This window comes from Dendrobates tinctorius, unplaced genomic scaffold, assembly GCF_039654945.1.
Source record: "Dendrobates tinctorius isolate UK_male_01 unplaced genomic scaffold, ASM3965494v1 ptg000156l, whole genome shotgun sequence".
NCBI lineage: Eukaryota > Metazoa > Chordata > Amphibia > Anura > Dendrobatidae > Dendrobates > Dendrobates tinctorius.
In genome coordinates, this window is record NW_027361823.1 from 9368590 (window position 1) to 9388089 (window position 19500).

Genomic DNA, 19500 nt, shown 5'->3' on the forward strand with positions numbered 1-19500 from the left:
ACCTGAAGAAGACGCCGTGATTTTGGTGTCAAAACACATTGTTTTATTCTGCATTTTCGAAATAAATTATTATATTTGGTATTCACGAGAATCTTGTGACGGAATCGCCGACAATTATCTGGATGTTTCTTTGGTAAATGAAAACACCTGTTACCGTAAAGAAATTGAAGCAAGGATAACAGAAACCCAGGCCTAAATCCTTTATCCTGAACTTGTTCCAATGTCTGACCTTGTCTGAACTAAGTCCTATACCTGAACCTGTTTGTATCCTTGTCAGTAGCCTTCCCCACCCTGCTGTGTCTATCCTTGTTCCTTCTCCTTTAACTCGCAGTACCTGTACCAGCAGCTGTCTCTGTCCGGTTGTCGCTGCACAACATTAGTGCCCCTTGTGTACACTTGGTACTTCACTGTAAGCACTTGTGGCCCTGCTCTGCTCCCACTCCACACCAGTGGCCTTGCTCTGCTCTCTCTCCGCACCAGCGGCGCTGCTCTGCTCCAGCTCCGCACCAGCGGCCTTGCTCTGCTCCCTCTCCACACCAGTGGCCCTGCTCTGCTCCCTCTTCACACCAGCGGCCCTGCTCTGCTCCCTCTCCGCACCAGCGGCCCTGCTCTGCTCCCTCCGCACCAGCGGCCCTGCTCTGCTCCCTCTATGCACCAGCGGCCCTGCTCTGCTCCCTCTCTTTAGCAGCGGCCCTGTTCTGCTCCCTCTCCGCACCAGCAGCCCCTTGTTTGTCCAGTCTGAACTGGGTGCTACCCGTCTCCCCACATCCCACTCATACCTACCTGTGTCCTAGTCCTACCAGAAACTGTCTCCAGTCTGTACTCGTTCCTACCTGTTCTTGTATCCCACTCATACCTGCCAGTGTTCCTGCCTTTCCACAACAGTTCCTGTTCCTCCAGTCTGCACTGTGCCCGCCTGCACATCATTCGTGCCCGCCAGTACTTACCAGTCCGAACATCAGCTACCTCCAGTCCCCCTGTGGGATCAGCTGCTACAGCCAGACACTGACCTGGAGAGGCACGTGGCAGCTACATGCAGCACAAGCCTGACCTCACAATCAGAGGCTCCAGTGAACACCAAGGTAGGTGCTTAGTCACCCCCTCCAGGGTAGTCTGGTTGTGGCACAATGGGGTGACAATCCTCGCTCGCGCCATCCAGTCTGGGCGTGAGCATTACCGGTTCGAACCTTGGAGCATGATATGCACTCAGGTGTTTTATTTGTTTTTTTCTTGTTTGTACTATATGGAGAGAACTTTAATGAAAAAAACTGATAAAAGAGAATGAAGGACACAAAAAGAGGTGAACACAGAGCCGACTTGCTTCCCACCAAATATAACACTCACAAGAGTGTCAGCGCTGCATCTTCTTATATAGTGTGTGATGTCATAATTTTTTAGCGAGGTGGGGGGAGCCAACAACCACAGAATACTGTGCAGGGGAGGAGCAAACAATAACATTCCATGTAGGGTGGAGTCAGGGGTGAACCTAGCCTCTCTGCTGCCTGAGGCGAACAGCAATATTGGGCACCATATTTTACTTCATACAGCATAATTGGCCCCATATATTACTTCATACAGTATAATGGGCCCCATATATTACTTCATACAGTATAATGGGCACCATATATTACTTCATACAGCATAATGGGCCCCATATAATTCTTCTCACCATACCCCGCTGCTCTGGTCTCCTCAGTGTATTCTAACTTTATGTATATAATTGTCCACTTGGACTGATAGTAATAGTGATTTGTTTGTACCCTGTTGTCTGGGGCTGGCCTACTTATTGGGGGTGCTCAGGGCATATGATTATACACCAGTAAAAAGTATGAAAGGCTCAATGTGACCAGTGCCACCTAGTTTCCTACCCCTCTTATTCTACCGGTACTGTGGGCACACTGACTGGTACTGAGGAAAAGAAAGAAAGAACAGAGAGAAAAAAAAAACAGAGAAAGAAAGAAGAGAGAGAGAGAAAGAAAGAGGGGAAAGAAAGAAAGAACAGAGAGAGAAAGAAAGAACAGAGAGAGAGAGAGAAAGAGGGGACAGAAAAAAAGAACAGCGAGAGAGAAAAATGAAAGAGGGGAAAGAAAGAAAGAACAGAGAGGGAGAGAGAAAGAAAGAGGGGAAAGAAAGAACAGAGGGAAAGAAAGAGATAAAGAGGGTAAAGAAAGAAACAACAGAGAAAGAAAGAAACAAAGGCCTAAGAAAGAAAGAAAGAACAGAGAGGGGACAGATAAAAAGAACAGAGAGAGAGAAAAAAAAGAGGGGAAAGAAAGAACAGAGATGGAGAGAGGAAGAAAGAGGGCAAAGAAATAACAGGGAAAGAAATAACAGAGAGAAAGAAAGAGAAATAAAGAAAGAACACAGAGAGAGAGAAAGAATAGAAAGAAAGAAAAAAAGGGGAAAGAAAGAACAGAGAGAAAGAAAGGAAGAACAGAGAGAAAGAACAGAGAGAGAAAAAGATTAGAGAGAGAAAGAAAGATTACAGAAAGAGAGAAAGAACAGAGAAAGAGGGGAAAGAAAGAACAGAGAGAGAGAAAGAAAGAGGGGAAAGAAAGAAAGAACAGAGAGAAGGAAAAAGAGAGAAAAAACGAAAGAGGGAGAGAGAAAGAGAGGGGAAATTAATAAAAAACAGAGAGAACGAAAGAGGGGGAAGAAAGAACAGAGAGAGACAGAAATAGGAGAAAGAAAGAAAGAACAGAGAAAGAGAAAAAAAGATGGGAAAGAAAGAGAACAGAGAGAAAAAGAACAGAGAGAGAGAAAGAGAGGAAAGAAAGAACAAAGCGAGAGAAAGAAAGAATGAAGGGAAAGAAAAATAACAGATAGAGAAAGAAATAACAGAGGGAAAGAAAGGATGAACAGAGAGAGAGAAAGAAAGAACAGAGAGAGAAAGAAAAAGCAGAGAGAAAAAGAAAAAGATTAGAGAGATAAGGAAAGAGGGGAAAGAAAGAAGGAACAGAGAGAGAGATAAAGGAAGAGGGGAAAGAAAGATAGAACAGAGAGAAAGAAAGAAGAGGGAGAAAGAGAGGAAAGAAAGAACAGAGAGAGAGAGAGAGAAAGAAAAAAAGAAAGATTAGAGAGAGAAAGAGCAGAGAGAGAAAGAAAGAAAGATTCTATAAAGATACTATAGCAGCCCGGCTCCCATTGTAGTGCCCACATCATGATCTGCTCACATGGCCGGCATCCGTGAGTCCAAGGCAATCCCGCTGTCCTCGCTGTCGGAGGACGCGGTGATGTATCTGAAGCATACCCTGAAGTGCCTCCATGGTACCGTTACAATCTCCTCCCGAAATTCCCTCATTTCTGGTCAGCTTCTAGCACGTCACTTCCGGTGGAACGTCATGGGCGAATTTTAAAGTGCTCCTCGGGGCTCCGCCGTGTACACCTGTGTCCACGGTAAAAGTAAGCTCATGGCCAGGGCAGAGCGACAGACTCTCTCAACATCGGGACTGTCCCGCTGGGAGGTATGGATGCTCCCCACCATACACCTTGTACATGTATGGCTCCGCACACCTCATACACACACGGTTCCACTTTTTATGCCTCGCACACACACGGCTCCACTCAGTACACATGGCTCCACTCCGTAAACCTCGTACACAAGCTGCTCTGCTCCGTGCACCTTTTACACACGTAGCCACGCTCTGTACACCTTGTACACACATGACTCCCCTCTGTAAACCTTGTACACATGCGGCTTTGTTGCATACACCTCGTACACACGCGGTTCCACTCCATACACACGTGGCTCCACTCCGTACACACATGGCTCTGCTCCGCTCCATACAAACACGGCTCTGCTCCACACACACACGGCTCAGTTCCGTAAACTTTGAACACACAGGGCTCCGTTTTGTATGCCCCATACACACAGCTTCACTCTGTACATCCCTTACACACGTTTCTCTGCTCCGTACACCTCGCACACGCGTGGCTCTGCTCTGCACAACTTGTACACATGGGTCTGCTCCGTACACCTCGCACACGCACAGCTCTGTACACCTCACACACACAATGCTCTGCTCCGTACACCTCGCACACGTCCGGCTCCGCTCCATAGACCTCACACACACACATGGCTCTGCTCCGTACACCTCGCACACACATAGCTCCACTCCGTACAGCTTGTACACATACGGATCCGCTCCGTACACCTCACACACACAAGGCTCAGCTCCGTACACCTCGCACACATACGGCTCCGCTCCATACACCTCGCACACACATGGCTCTGCTCTGTACACCTCGCACACGTGCGGCTCTGCTACATCCACCCTGTAGTGTAAACCCCTCCTGACCCCACACAGAAACTTGCCTCATTCAACACGATGACAACCAGCACAGCAGTCTTGCATACACTGAGGCCCCTGATCATGTGACCTCGACTCCTCCCCTCCTGTGACCTCATCACAGGTCCTGGCTGTGGCAGAGAATAGAACATAGAGGCAGAGGAGAGCATGGGACGGAGATGATCGATAGACCGAGGGCTGATGCGCACAGGACCTGTGATGAGGTCACAGGAGGGGAGGAGTCAGGGGTCACATGATCAGGGGGCCCTGACTCCTCTCCTGTGACCTCATCACTTACAAGCCTTTGCACGCTACCAGCAGCGTGCAGGCTAAATTGTAGGTGCTGCTGGTAGCAGAGCACATACTGCCACCCCCTGTGCACAGCAGCTGTCTGCCGCCTGAGCCACAGGCTCAAATGGCCTCATTATAGGTGTGGCCCTGGGTGGAGTCAATAACATTCCGAATGAGGAGGCGCCAGCAACCACAAAATTCTGTGGAGGGAGGAGCCAAAGGGAATAAACTTGTAAAGTGGAGGCAACAGACAAAACTCTCTGTGCTGGGGAGGAGCCAACAGTTCTCCTCCTCCAGACTCCTCTGTTCACCTCCTCCAGACTCCACTGTCCTTCCTCCTTCAGTCTCCTCAGTCCTTCTACTCCTCCAGACTCCCCTGTCCTCCTTCAGACTCCCCTGTTCTCCTTCAGACTCTTCTGTCCTCCTCCTCCAGATTTTTTTGTCCTCCTCATCCAAACTCTTCTATCCTCTTCCAGACTCCTGTCCTCCTCCTCCAGACTTCCTCTGTCCTTCTCCTCCTCCAGACTCCTCTGTTCTTCTCCTCCTTCTCCAGACTCCTCTGTCCTCCAGATTCCAGACTTTTCTGTCCTTCTCCTCCAGACTCCTCTGTCATTCTCCTCCAGAGACCTCTGTCCTTCTCCTCCCGACTCCAGTCTGTCCTTCTCCTCCTCCAGACTTCTCTGTCCTTCTCCTCCAGACTCCTCTGTCCTCCTCCAGACTCTTCTGTCATTCTCCTCCGGAGTCTTGTGTCCTCCTCCAGACTCTTCTGTCCTTCTCCTACTCCAGACTTCTCTGACCTTCTCTTCCTCCTCCTGACTCCTCTGTCCTTCTCCTCCTCCTCCTGACTCCTCTGTCCTTCTCCTCCTCCAGACTCCCCTGTCCTTCTCCTCCTCCAGACTCCTCTGTCCTTCTCCTCCAGACTCCCCTGTCCTTCTCCTCCAGACTCCTCTGTCCTCCTCCAGACTCCTCTGTCCTTCTCCTCCAGACTCCTCTGTCCTTCTCCTCCAGACTCCTCTGTCCTCCTCCTCCTCCAGACTCCCCTGTCTTTCTCCTCCTCCTCCAGACTCCTCTGTCTTTTTCCTGCACCTCCAGACTCCTCTGTCCTTCTCCTCCTCCTCCACACTCCTCTGTCCTTCTCGTCTTGCTCCAAACTCCTCTGTCCTTTTACTCCTTCTCCTCCAGACTCATCTGTCCTTATCCAGACTCATCTGACCTTCTCCTTCTCCTGCTCCAGACTCATACTGTGTAAGAGGTAACATAATGTATAGGGGCAACATACTGTGTAGGGGCAGCATACTGTATAGGGGAAACATACTGTATAGGGGGCTTTACACTGTGTAGGAGGCAACATACTGAGTAGGGGGTATTATACTGTGTAGAAGCAACATACCGTGTAAGGGCAACATACCATATAGGTGGCAACATACCGTAAAGGGGCATCATACCATGTAGGAGGCATTATATTGTATAGGGGAAACATACTGTGTAGGGGCAACATACCATATAGTGGGTAACATACTGTATAGGGGGAATTAAACTGTATAGGGGCATCATACTGTGCGTAAGGGGTATCATACTGCGTACGGAGCATCATACTGTGTGTAGGAGGCATCATACTGTGTGTAGGGGGCATCATACTGTATATGGGGTATTATACTGTATAGTGGCATCATACTGTGTAGGAAGCAACTTACTCTGTAGGGGGCATCATACTGTGTGTAGGGAGCATAATACTGTGTAGAGGGCATCATACTGTGTATAGGGGCCATCATGTCATATAGGGGGCATTATACTGTGTAGGGAGCAACTTACTATGTAGGGGGCATCATACTGTATGGGGGGCATTATACTGTGTGGGCCATAACAGCAATATCACGTTGTGCAGGAACACTAATGGGCATTACTGGGAGAATATTTATCTGTGGAATCATATAGACTTTATATTATAGAGGACTGGGTGAGGTTATGGAAGATGCTCAGTGTAACATATAAATGGCCGCGGTGCGCTCTGCTGTATGTGTCTCTTCTTTACTATCTTTCAGAGTCGGGAGGTACAGTACGTCCCTGATTATTACAGGCTGTGTTTTATTAAGGTTTTTGCCTGCAGAACATTTCCTTTCACTGTAAAAACTGCACAAAGCGGAAACCAGATGAACATCAGTGAGATGTCCGGAGATATGAGCGCAGCCTTTCTATCAGCCCATCAGTACTAAATAACACTGGGGTCCATAGAGGAGTGGTGGAGGGACGCAGGGAACACCAACAGCACAGGACGGCGATAATGCTGCACGGGACAAGGGGTAGAGATGAGCAAATATTTCAATATTCGGTTCGGATTACGTTCGCCGAATTTGCAATATTCACCGAACATAACCGAACACCATTCAGGTCAATGGGAGGCAAAAACAAATGCATGCACAACACCTTATAATGGCTCCAAATGCTGCCAAAACAAATGAGGGACAGACACCAGGAAAGTGGCCTCAATTCACCCACAGTACAGATTTTAGCATGGCACTGCAGCAATCAGCCAGGCATGAGGTATCGGGGTCTGGGACAGCATTTACAGCTTTCCAATGAACGTCACAGTAAGACGAGGTGGGTGAGGGATTGTGTAGGCCTCCTGTGCTGGGAGCCCTGATACCACATGCAACACCTCTACCTGCTTTCATGCTCATTCACACTCAGGAGGCACAAATATCATATAAATTTCATAGACTACTATTATCAGAAAAATCTAAGGATAGTAACATGGGTAGTTGACTCCTAGGTAGTGGAGGCCTGACGGTCTCGGAGGCCTGATGGTGTCGGAGGCCTACTGCTACAGGTAACACACATGAAGGAGACCTAACCAGGAGTGTTCACATATATTATATACTTACCTAAAATTGTCCTCCATCCATTTCCGTCTGGACTTCCTCGAATCCCACAATCCACTGCGCCACAGCAGAAGTACGCCGACTGCCATATTGGAATACCCAAGTGATGGGTATTCCAATATGGCACCCACTGGTGGTACCAGGCGCTTGCACATCCCACCGCCGTGACACCCACGCCGAACCACCCCGCCGCTGAACTCCCGCCGGACCCCTGGAAGAACCCGCCACCGTATCGCCGCCAGGACCCACCGCAGGACCCCCCGCTAGGACCCGCCACCGCCTGACTACACGCGCCGGATCCCTCCACTGCCTGCTCACCCACCTCCGTGCAATCACAGCCGACAGGAAAGACCGCGGCTTGCGGCCTGTGCTGGAGGTGGGGTGCGGGAGCCCTCTGGTGGTGTCGAACCCCATCTCCAGCACAGGTCGCAAACCACCGTCTTTCCTGCCGGCTTTGACTGCACGGAGAGCACGGTGGGGGAGGGGGGAGAGACAGCCGCCACCCCCAGCGCCACAGAGCTGCCCCCATCGTGATGTCACTGCCGCATCGGGCCCACAACTAGTTTACAAATATTTGCGGAAGACACCGCAATAGTGACATCAATTTCACCACAGTAGAAATAGTATAATAGGGACCGACAGGTCTTCCACTACACCCAATCCAGTAGATGGACACCCAACATGGAGTATTCACATTTTAGAAAATGAGGGCCTGACACCACCAAAGTGGAATAACTATCACGAGAATAGAAATAGTGTGATTGGGATCGAGACGTCTCCCACTACAGCTAACCCAGCAGATGTAGACCAACCAGGAGTGTTCACATTTCCACAAATTTGTCTTAACATCAGCAGAGTGCAGTTACGTGACATTAATGCATCACACTAAAAAATGCAATATCACCTAGTCTGTAGAGTCTGCGATTGGGGTGCAAAAGTCCTTGGAGATCCATGACTTGTTCATCTTGATTAAATTAGGCAGTCAACACTTTCAGGGGACAGCCGGCTGTACTTATACATCAGGACACTGTAGAAGGCAGAGCCCACACTGTGTAACCGGGCCGGAACCAAGGGGACTGTCACCAAAGTTCCTAGGGAGACTGTTTCCAGGGCACATGATTAGAGGACAGACAGCAGAGAGTTCCAGAAGGAGTGGGGGTGGAGCTAGTATAAAAGGGGCAGTCGACAGAGCGGGGAAGAAGAAGCAAGAACCTTAGGTGGCGCCAGAGAGCCAGAGCCAGAGGAAGTGAGCAACGACAGGAAAGACTGGGGCGAGACTTACCCCGGCCAGGGAGGAGACAGCACCGAGCAGCCCCACAGAGGAGCGCCGACCAAAAAAGACCGCGCTCCCGCTCCCGTCACTCCAGCCCGCGGTTGCTGCCTTCCCGCTGCCAGCCCTGGCCGCCACTGCCCAGCTCCAGCCCGCAGTTGCGGCCTGCTCACTGCCACCCGCAGCCGCCACTGCCCCGCTACAGTCCGCGGTTGCAGCGCCACTCCCCATCCCTGCCTGCGGCTGCAGTCTGCCAGCTGCCATCTGCGGTCGCTGTCGTCCGGCTCCAGCCCGTGGCTGCGGCCTCCACTTTCCAGGCCCCGGCTACCGCCGCCTCTCCGCCTCCGCCGGGATGCGCAATGCAGAGGAACTCTTCAAGGGCCTGTTGTACCCTCACCCCACCTGGGCGTAGGAACGCCAGAAGCATACGTCAGCTCCTCGTCGGCTGGGCCCAGCGGCTGAGACGCCGAACAGGCATCGATTGCCATTCTGCTGGACGTCAGAGGAGGATAAGTGACATGTCTTAGGTGATAAATCATACTTTCTTGACCTATAGTCGGCCAGAACGTGGCTTCCTAGTTGCCGGTTCCAACCGGGTAGTCATATTCGTGTTACCTGTGCATTGTTGTGCTAATCCCTGCGAGGATAAGTGTTTTCAGCTTGTTGGTTACTCAAAATAGCTCCCATAGCTATATATAGATACATACTGTATATCTACATCTCTATATAAAAGTTACGCTCTCGTTCATTCCGGCTCCCGTGTTATGACTGAGTCACCAAGGAGGAAAAACAAAAACAAGCTAAGCCACAGAAAACCAGAGAGGTTGGTAACTAAGCGGATTGCAGACCCCTGATCCTATCCACACAACTAGCAGTAGCCGTGGAGCGCACCTACGATGATCCTAGACGCCTCGTCACAGCCAGAGAACTAAATAAGCCTAAAGCAAGAAAAGGGGAAATCTAAACTGCCCTAGAGCAGACCCCAAACATGTATTGTCGATGAGACAAGATGAAAACACAAACACAGATAGAAAAATAGGCTGAGCAAACGATGGGGCCCACACTAACTAGAAAGGACAGGAAAGGAAAGATGCTGTCTGCAATCACGCACAAAACCCTGCCAAAAATGTCCATCACTTTCTCATAACAAAAACCCTGAAGTCGCTAGACTTCAATTCCCTATATCAGCACTCTGGTATATTCTGAAGACAGAGCAAAATGAGACCAGTCTGATCAGGGACAAAAAGCAAACTGGCATAAACAGAGACATAAGAATGAAAATTCAGCACAGCCCCAGCAGGGGCTGGCTGACCACAAAAACTGAGTAAACCAAACCAAATCTCATGTGAAAAAATAGCAGAGCACACTTAGCTTGAGAAGGCAGGAACAGAACTGGAAACCAGAACCTCAGGGCGGGAAAAATCACCAGCACAAAATTAGGGAGTCGGCTGTCTTAAATCCAGTCAGAAGTATAGGAGTAGCCCCGGCACACTGTGAAGGGTTAAAACTAAAATCAGAGCTTAAGTTTCGCTTCTCCATTTCTGTGAAGGTTTCGTTTCTTCAATTTTTTTGCTGCAAGATAAATTTTCGTAATTGGCATGGGTTGTCATGAAGCCAGACTGTTTCTATCAGGTGCAAGATAAGGAGCTGGGTGTGTGTGTGTGTGTGTGTGTATGTGTGTGTGTGTATTGCTCTGAATATGCCATTATACTACTTTCTATGCTATTTAGGTACGGACATATATGTAGTTTCCGGTTTTCTTGCAATATTATTGGCTTATAAAGTTAAATGATGCTATTGGTGCTTGAGAACCTTGCATAATTAAGCAAAAGATTATAAAAGATGTGACTAAAATAAAGGGGCTTAGTGATCTGCCTCGATCCTCCCGTACAGAGACCCCAGTCTCCGTGTGGTCATTTGAGTTGCTAGCAACACTGGAATAATTTGGAAATCACTGGCTCAACCGTGAAGGGTTAATTTAACTCTCTCCCTATCAGCTTGGCCGCCCAACGTGGGGCCCCCGGACAGGGACGCCTCTGCCCCCAGAGGACAACAAGACAAAGGACCCTCGGAGCGGACACAGGTGCTGGAAAATTGGGACTGATCACCCCCCACGACCACGGTAAGTTGGCAGTTATACTGTTCAGACTGACCGTTGGTGTGGTTTTCCTGTGCTTGTTGCTGCAAAGAGGATCTGAGGTTTGTCCCCTGGTGGGATGATTCATGGGTGGAATCATATAGAGGTGTAGTCCCGTTGGGGGCCCAGTGCTCGAACCGTACCTCATAAGGGACGGACACCCCGGATTGACCAGTGATTGTGACTCTCTTTATAGTCAAAATATCCTGAATTCCTGATCATTGTTAGTTATCAGGCGTGGTCATGTGATCGAAGATGGGTAGGATACGTAACTCAGGTATATATAGATAGATATATATAACCAGAGGTGTCCGGAGGGATAGTCTGAGACGCCCTCCTCCTTTCACTGAGTACCGCGATTTTTGGGCAATCCCAGAGGGGGATTATAGACCCTGTGGAACAGACTGAGAAGGCCGCTCCAGATCTGTGCACGATTTGTCAGGATATTTATAGCTGTAAAGGAGAGAATTATGTTTTTGTGGAAGAAAAAGAAAAGTTTGGAGTTGTGTGAAGGATCAGATACTGTTAGTCTTATGATTCAAAGACGAGGAAAGAAATTTGTCAGGAATGCAGGAAAAATATTTTCGATTCTGGGATTTCCTAAGGGCGGGAGGTTGCAGCCTACACTGTGGGACGAAGGAGTTAAAAAGAATAGAGGGAAATTGACTGATGATGGATTACTTAAAGGCGCTGAGGAATTCCGTGGCTTGGCACATGAATTGTATAATGAAGGTTATGTGGAAATTGAACAGCAAGTGAATTCTGATTGTTTCTGTTACTGTTATGTTGAAGAAGGAAAAATTGTCTATTATGACAGGGACGGGATGATTTGTGGTTCAAGAAAGTGACTGTGGTATGAGAATGTGATTGGTTAAAGAAGGAACTGAGATTAATGAGAGAATGTGTCAGGCAGACGAATAGTTAAAAGTGATGATTTGAAACAAGAAGTTTCCCTGCTAGATGATAAGGTCCCTCTTCAGGAAATCAAGCCTCCTCCCGACTGTAAGCTCTGTGCCCCTTAACCCTAAGGCACCGATGTATCCTGGACTACCGAAACTCAGTATGCCCCCACCCTATGATCCTGCCGGGTGGCTCTGTGCTGTATGTGGAGTTACTAATCCTCAGTGGAGAGAGGTTTGTTATAATTGTGGTACGAGGAGACCGGGTGCAGCAGCCCCCATGTTTCCTCTGTTGAATTCTGACGGTACTTATTATCATCCACCGGCAGCCCCAGTCCCTGTTATGCCTAGTATTGCTAGTGGTTATGAATATCCACCCCCTCCTACTTTAGTTACCAGGTCTGAGACAGGATGCACAGAGCAGATAGAAGATTTCCAGGGGATGTATTCCAATGTTATTTCTGGACCCCACTGTTATGATGTGCTCTTTAGGATAGGGACAGGGGATCTCACGAAGCAGCATGTTGGGGCCATAGTAAATGCCGCAAATAATCAACTCCGCCATGCTGGAGGACTGGCCGCAAAAATTTCACAGAAAGGTGGACCCATGATACAGGAAGAATCTGATTCATATATACAAATGTATGGCCAGGTAGAAACAGGACAGGTTGCAGCAACCAGAGCAGGACAGCTGCCGTGTCAATATGTAATACATGCAGTGGGACCACGATATGACCCTATCAATATTCCTAGGTCCCAACAATTGCTTACTGAGGCTGTCCAGAACGCAATCCTGTATGCCTCCTCTGTCCCCCCCGGTACGATGCCTCAACGTACAGTGGCTATACCATTAATCTCTGCTGGTATTTTTCAATATCCCAGGAAGGATGCTGCCATGGTCATAGTATCAGCAATAGAGCAGTGTATACAGGAAAACCCCATAAAATTGGAGGAGGTCCGATTTGTCCTTGACAGCCGCCTAACGGCCCATCAGGCAATACAATCTCTAATTGTAACAGAGCCTCCTGCCCCGCTCCCACAGCAAATGCCTCTTGTGCCCGTACTACCTCCACCTCCTCCCCCCGAGTTGTCAGTAATATCCGAATTTGAAGAAGATAACGTGGAAAGCACTCCTGACAGGCCAAAGTATACTCCACTCACCCCATCACAAATAGACACTGTTTGCAATCAATTACCCGATCCAGAGACTTCCCCCATGGCTTTCTACAGGCAAATGGCATCAAATCGAGACATTTATTCCACTCCCCGAAGAGATCTATTACATATACTTAGAGTAAAAGCTGGGGAGGGGTATTTTCCAATTATGGAGGGTGGCATAATGTATAATGTGGATCTGGATGGGGGAACCTATGAGAGTGGTGTTGATTTCTGCAATGCTTTAAAGGTTTGGGCACAAGATAGATTGGTGGACCAAGCTACCTCTCTCACAGATGTCACACAGGACAAGGGGGAGACTGCTGAGAAGTTCTATGGGCGTCTTATGGTAGTATTTAGGGATCTGGGATTCTCACTGTATAATAAAGCCCATACACATCTTTTTGTGGCAGCTTTGATGTCTGGCCTTAAACCCGAGTTGCAAGAGGCGATAATCTCTGTTAGACCTGATGTTGAGAATTCCACCCCGGATGATGCTTTGAAAGTAATAAAGAGTTTTCAGAAAAATTTAACCCGTTTTGCAGCGGCAGGGAAACAGAAAAATAAGCCAGCAGCTGCAGCTGTAGCAGCTCCAGTTCCTCCGATAACAGCAGCCCCCACCATTGTGCCCAGCGCGGCTGCGAGTACGCAGCTGGTTCCTTATCACTGGAGCACACAGCAAACTATGGCCCCCCCTCAAACTTCAGCTCCTTACTCCAGTATCTCTCCTAATACTATGAATAGAAGTCTTCCTCCCCAGATCCGCCGTGCCAATTCTCGTCTACAATGCTGGCGCTGCGGGCGATTTGGTCATTTTCAGAGAGACTGTCACACTCCTGCTGATAGATGCTACCCTCAAGTTCCCTCTTCCAATCGTAATCTAAATACTGGGAACCCCAGAGGATACCCCGGTTACGGACAGCCCCAAAATCCTGATAATCGTCCATACTGAAGGGGTGGCCAACCAGAGTCTGCTATCACAATGTCTTCCACCAAACCTGGGGCATGCTCATCCGTCACGCTCCCTGAAGGGGACACTCTTGTTAGGTTCATGGTAGACACTGGGGCGGCCAATTCTATAATCAAATCATCAGATGTACCTACGGATATCCCTATTCAATTCTCAGATCAAGAGCTTGTTCTAATTGGAGTAGATGGCAGACCCAATAAACATACACTTACAAAACCCATCCCTGTAGGACCCTTCCCCGAAGTTACTGCCCAGTTTGTAATCTCTCCTATATGTCCAGTAAATTTACTGGGGGTAGATTTGTTATCACAGTTCCGCTCCAGAATACAATTCCAAGATGATGGTCGGATGGTTCTTACGTTACATAACTCCTATGCAGATGAAGATAGTGAGGAAATTTGTATTTTGCATGCCCTTCCTACAGTCATGATGGCCCTGATAGGCCCAGATCCACCCCCAATATTGCCTGAGGATCAACGCCTCACCCCATATCTCTCAGAGATACCATCTGAACTTTGGTCCAAAGGGCCAAACGATATAGGGAAAATGCCTGTAGAACCAGTAAAAGTGTTTCTCAAACCTGGTGCCCCTTTTCCCAAAGTCCATCAATATCCTTTGAAACATGATCAGGAGCGGGGCCTTCAGGAACAAATACAAACGTTACTTGATAACGGTGCTCTGGTACCCTGTGTTTCTCCATGTAATACACCCTTGTTTCCCGTTAAGAAAAAGACCCCACCTGGCCAGCCCCCTGTGTACCGGCTGGTACAAGATCTACGGGCAGTTAATGCAGCTACTGTTCTGGAAACTCCAGTGGTGCCTAATCCACATACTCTTTTGTCCCAAATACCCCAGGATGCTGCTTGGTTTACAGTCATCGATCTTACCAATGCCTTCTTTAGTATTCCGTTACACCCAGATTGCTGGTTTTTATTTGCACTCACTTAGCAGGGACGACAGTTAATACGGACAGTTATGTCACAAGGGGCACAAAACAGTCCCAACCAGTTTGCAAAAAATATGAGCAGGTGTCTGTTGCCATTGTTAGCCTCCTTAAAGCATCTGGCAGCACTGAACTGTCGGGTTTCGGCCTCGAGACTTCAGTTCTGCCTTGGTCAAGTGATATTCTTGGGTCACTGTCTCCTTCAGGGTGCCAGACACCTCGCAGAAGAATAATAGCTGTCAGCTCCCTTCCTTTCCCAAAAGATGAAGCTGAACTCCAGCGTTTTTCTATGCACTTATTGTTGTCAGTGGATACTGGATGCATCCCGCATAATGCAACCTCTTTACAACGCCTTGAAAGACGATATAATGAACTATAAGGAAAGATGGCAGTGATGAGGATTACCTCCAACATGATTGTTCCAAATTTCTGATAGAAGAAACAGCTAGTCCACCAAATGTCAGTGAGAATCCACTCCCAAATCCTGATCTGGTGTTATACACGGATGGTTCAAGATATGCTGATGGGTTTGATAGATTCCACACGGGATATGCTGTTACCACAGAGGACACTGTAGTGCACGCAGCTGCGCTCCCACCCTCACAGTCAGCACAAGAAGCAGAACTCCAGGCTCTGTCTACTGCATGTACTTTGGCCAAGAACAGACGGGCTAATATATACACGGACTCACGGTATGCATTTGGTATTGCTCACGATTTTGGGGCTCTATGGGCCAATCAAGGGTTTATTACTACTGCCGGAACCCTAGTGAAAAATGCTGAAGCTGTTAAAACCCTCATGGACTCGATCAAATTACCTACTCAGGTGGCTATTATCAAAGTTAAGGCGCACGGTCCTAGGACCAGTCCACAGACTGTTGGCGACACATTTGCAGATATGCAAGCAAAAGCCGCCGCTCTTTTACCCGTCGAACCAACCATACCAACTATGGTGACCACACGCTCTCAGCGTAAACAGTTACAAGAAGCACTGACCCTACAAGAACCTGATGATCTACAACAGACTGAAGTTTTCTGTCGGACCCCGCGAGACTGCTTAATGACGATGCAGAGAATGTCTCCAAAGGAAGAGGTGAAGCAATGGAAGACTGATGGGGCACGAATGGATAATGGTCTCTGGAAAAAGGACCAACTTGTGTGTCTCCCTAAGCGGATGTACCCTGCTATTACCATATGGGCACATGGACCTACATATCGAGGAAAGAATCAGGCCCTCGCACTGGTGCAAAAATTCTACTGGGCCCCGGGAATTTCCACAGTTTTGTCAGCGCTCAACCGTGCCTGTAATATCTGTCAGACTTGCAATCCCGGTCAACTTCAACGTGTGCCCCCGAAGCATCTTGCTAAGCCCGACTATCCTTTCCAAAGGCTCCAGGTGGACCATATCACGTTGCCTAAGTCTGGAAGGTATGAATACTGTTTGGTTGTTGTTGACATGTTCTCCAGTTGGCCGGAAGCATTCCCTGTTACCAATATGACTGCAAGGACCACAGCGAAGAAACTGGTGATGGAAGTTATATGCAGATATGGGGTTCCAGAAGTTGTTGAAAGTGACTAAGGTCCGGCCTTTTTTTTTCATGTGTACTAAGAAGTTCTGACAATGCTTGGATCCTCTGTAGCCCTCCATACTCCGTACCACCCACAATCCAGTGGAAAAGTTGAGAGGTTGGATGGAACACTGAGGGGACAACTGACCAAAATGATGCAGGAGACTACGGCTATATGGCCAGAGCTCCTACCCATTGTGTTATACCACATTCGTACTACCCCTATTGCAAAACATGGCCTGTCCCCATATGAGATATTGTTTGGTACTAGGCCCCCAGTTGCAAATTTCCAGCCTCAGCAGTTATCGGAAGAAACTGACCGTGTTGTTCAATATGTTATTCTGCTTAGTAAAAATCTTGCTAACACCTATGTTCTAGTTTTCTTTTCTTTTCCAGATTCAGCAGAAACCGGCACTTGTCATAATCTGAAGCCTGGTGATTTGGTAGTCGTGAAAAGGCATGTCAGGAAGCACAGGCTAGAACCCTTGTATGACGGTCTCTATCAAGTTCTCCTCATCACCCAACAAGCCAATAGCAAATGAAAGGGACATAATGTTTTGGTTTTTCGCATTTTCCATATTATTATTGGTAGAAGTTAAAAGTTAAAGTTAGAAGATATCCAAAGACTCAGATCAATATGATAAAGACAATGATCGTACTAAGGACAGTTGGTGGTCAGACACCTTCTCCTTTCTCAATCCAGCCAATTGATTTAAGGGAATTGGGGGCTGGATAGCTGGGATCTTACAAAGCTTGTTATATATTGCTGCCTGTACCCTTGTTGTATATGTGATACTAAAAATTATCTAGGGGGGATTGTGAAGGGTTAAAACTAAAATCAGAGCTTAAGTTTCGCTTCTCCATTTCTGTGAAGGTTTCGTTTCTTCATTTTTGTTGCTGCAAGATAAATTTTCGTAATTGGCATGGGTTGTCATGAAGCCAGACTGTTTCTATCAGGTGCAAGATAAGGAGCTGGGGGGGGGGGTGTGTGTATGTGTGTGTGTGTATTGCTCTGAATATGCCATTATACTACTTTCTATGCTATTTAGGTACGGACATATATGTAGTTTCCGGTTTTCTTGCAATATTATTGGCTTATAAAGTTAAATGATGCTATTGGTGCTTGAGAACCTTGCATAATTAAGCAAAAGATTATAAAAGATGTGACTAAAATAAAGGGGCTTAGTGATCTGCCTCGATCCTCCCGTACAGAGACCCCAGTCTCCGTGTGGTCATTTGAGTTGCTAGCAACACTGGAATAATTTGGAAATCACTGGCTCAACCATGAAGGGTTAATTTAACTCTCTCCCTATCAACACTAATGACATGGAAATAGAGTCTTTTCAACGACAAACTTTTTTTGTTGTGATTTTATTGATTGTGAAAAAAGATGATGTTACATCCAACGTTTCAGCTCTACATCACGAGCTTTCATCAGGGATATAACTACAATATATACAATAAAAGAACAAAAATCAGTGAATAAACTTTATAAAACATTATAAAACAAAAACCTGGTGACAGGTGATTCATAATGTGGGGATGGTGTCATGCATCCTTTGTGAAGGTATGTATAGATATAGTGATGTGAGGCCAGTGAGTATGTATTGTGGTGTGATACGGTGTACGGGCGAGAGGTTGGGCAGAGGAATAAGGTGAAGTTGTAAAGAGATGAACGGCAAAAATGAGTGGGTTGTGTAGAGAAAGGGCATTAGAGGACAGAGAAGTGGAATGGGAGTGAGGGTAAGATCATATAAAAAGGCAGTATGTAAAGAGTGCTCTTGGAAATGTTAGGGCAAAAGGTGTAAATACCTAGATCCTTGGTTTTGAGGTATGTGCATAAGTGGTAAAGGTTTGCCTTTGTAGTTCAGCTGCTGAAGCGGTACCTATAGTAACTAGGATCTAGGTATTTACACCTTTTGCCCTAACATTTCCAAGAGCACTCTTTACATACTGCCTTTTTATATGATCTTACCCTCACTCCCATTCCACTTCTCTGTCCTCTAATGCCCTTTCTCTACACAACCCACACATTTTTGCCGTTCATCTCTTTACACCTTCACCTTATTCCTCTGCCCAACCTCTCGCACGTACACCGTATCACACCACAATACATACTCACTGGCCTCACATCACTATATATCTATACAAACCTTCACAAAGGATGCATGACACCATCCCCACATTATGAATCACCTATCACCAGGTTTTTGTTTTATAATGTTTTATAAAGTTTATTCACTGATTTTTGTTCTTTTATTGTATATATTGTAGTTATATCCCTGATGAAAGCTCGTGATGAAGAGCTGAAACGTTGGATGTAACATCATCTTTTTTCACAATCAATAAAATCACAACAAAAAAAGACTTGTCTTTGAAAAGACTCTATTTCCATGTCATTAGTGTGCCGGGGCTACTCCTATACTTTAGCCCTTTTTTTTCCCAGAGCACCTAAGTTGGGGTTTGAGCCTGTCATATTTACTTTATATTAAATCCAGTCAGAGACTCCTGATGTCCACTCACAGTCCTCCTCCTCAGGTGGCAGGTCTCTGCGATTTAGATCAGCTTCATTACCTACTGTCACCACTAGAGGGAGCCCGGATGGAGAACTCACGACTCCTCTGTCAACACAGCCAGCTCCACCACCCTCACCAGAAGCCGGAGGTAAACCAGAAAATGAGTTCACAACACTTCCGTCTCGTCACTGCATCCCGCGTACCTGTGATTACTAGATTTGGCGTAGTCGGCAGGATGCAGTTTCTGAGCGTGAGCACAGATGCTGTGGACCAAGGGGGCGACGGCGGCCCCCGGTCCAGTTTAACCTTGGGGGCTATGCTGAGTAACCTGCCTAGGTTCTCCCGCAGCAATAACATGCTGTGGAGTTGGGCGGAACGGACGCGGAGGCTATTTAGAATGCATCCGATGACCCCTGACCTAGAGGCAGAGGTGGCCCTGATGGTATTGGACAGGGAGGCCCGGGATTCCGTGATGTTGAGGCCCCCAGGACAGTGAAACACCTTTATCAGGGTACTACAGATCTTGGAGGAGACTCATGGGGACCCGACGGACATGGGAGAATTGAGAACCCGGCTGTTTAGTC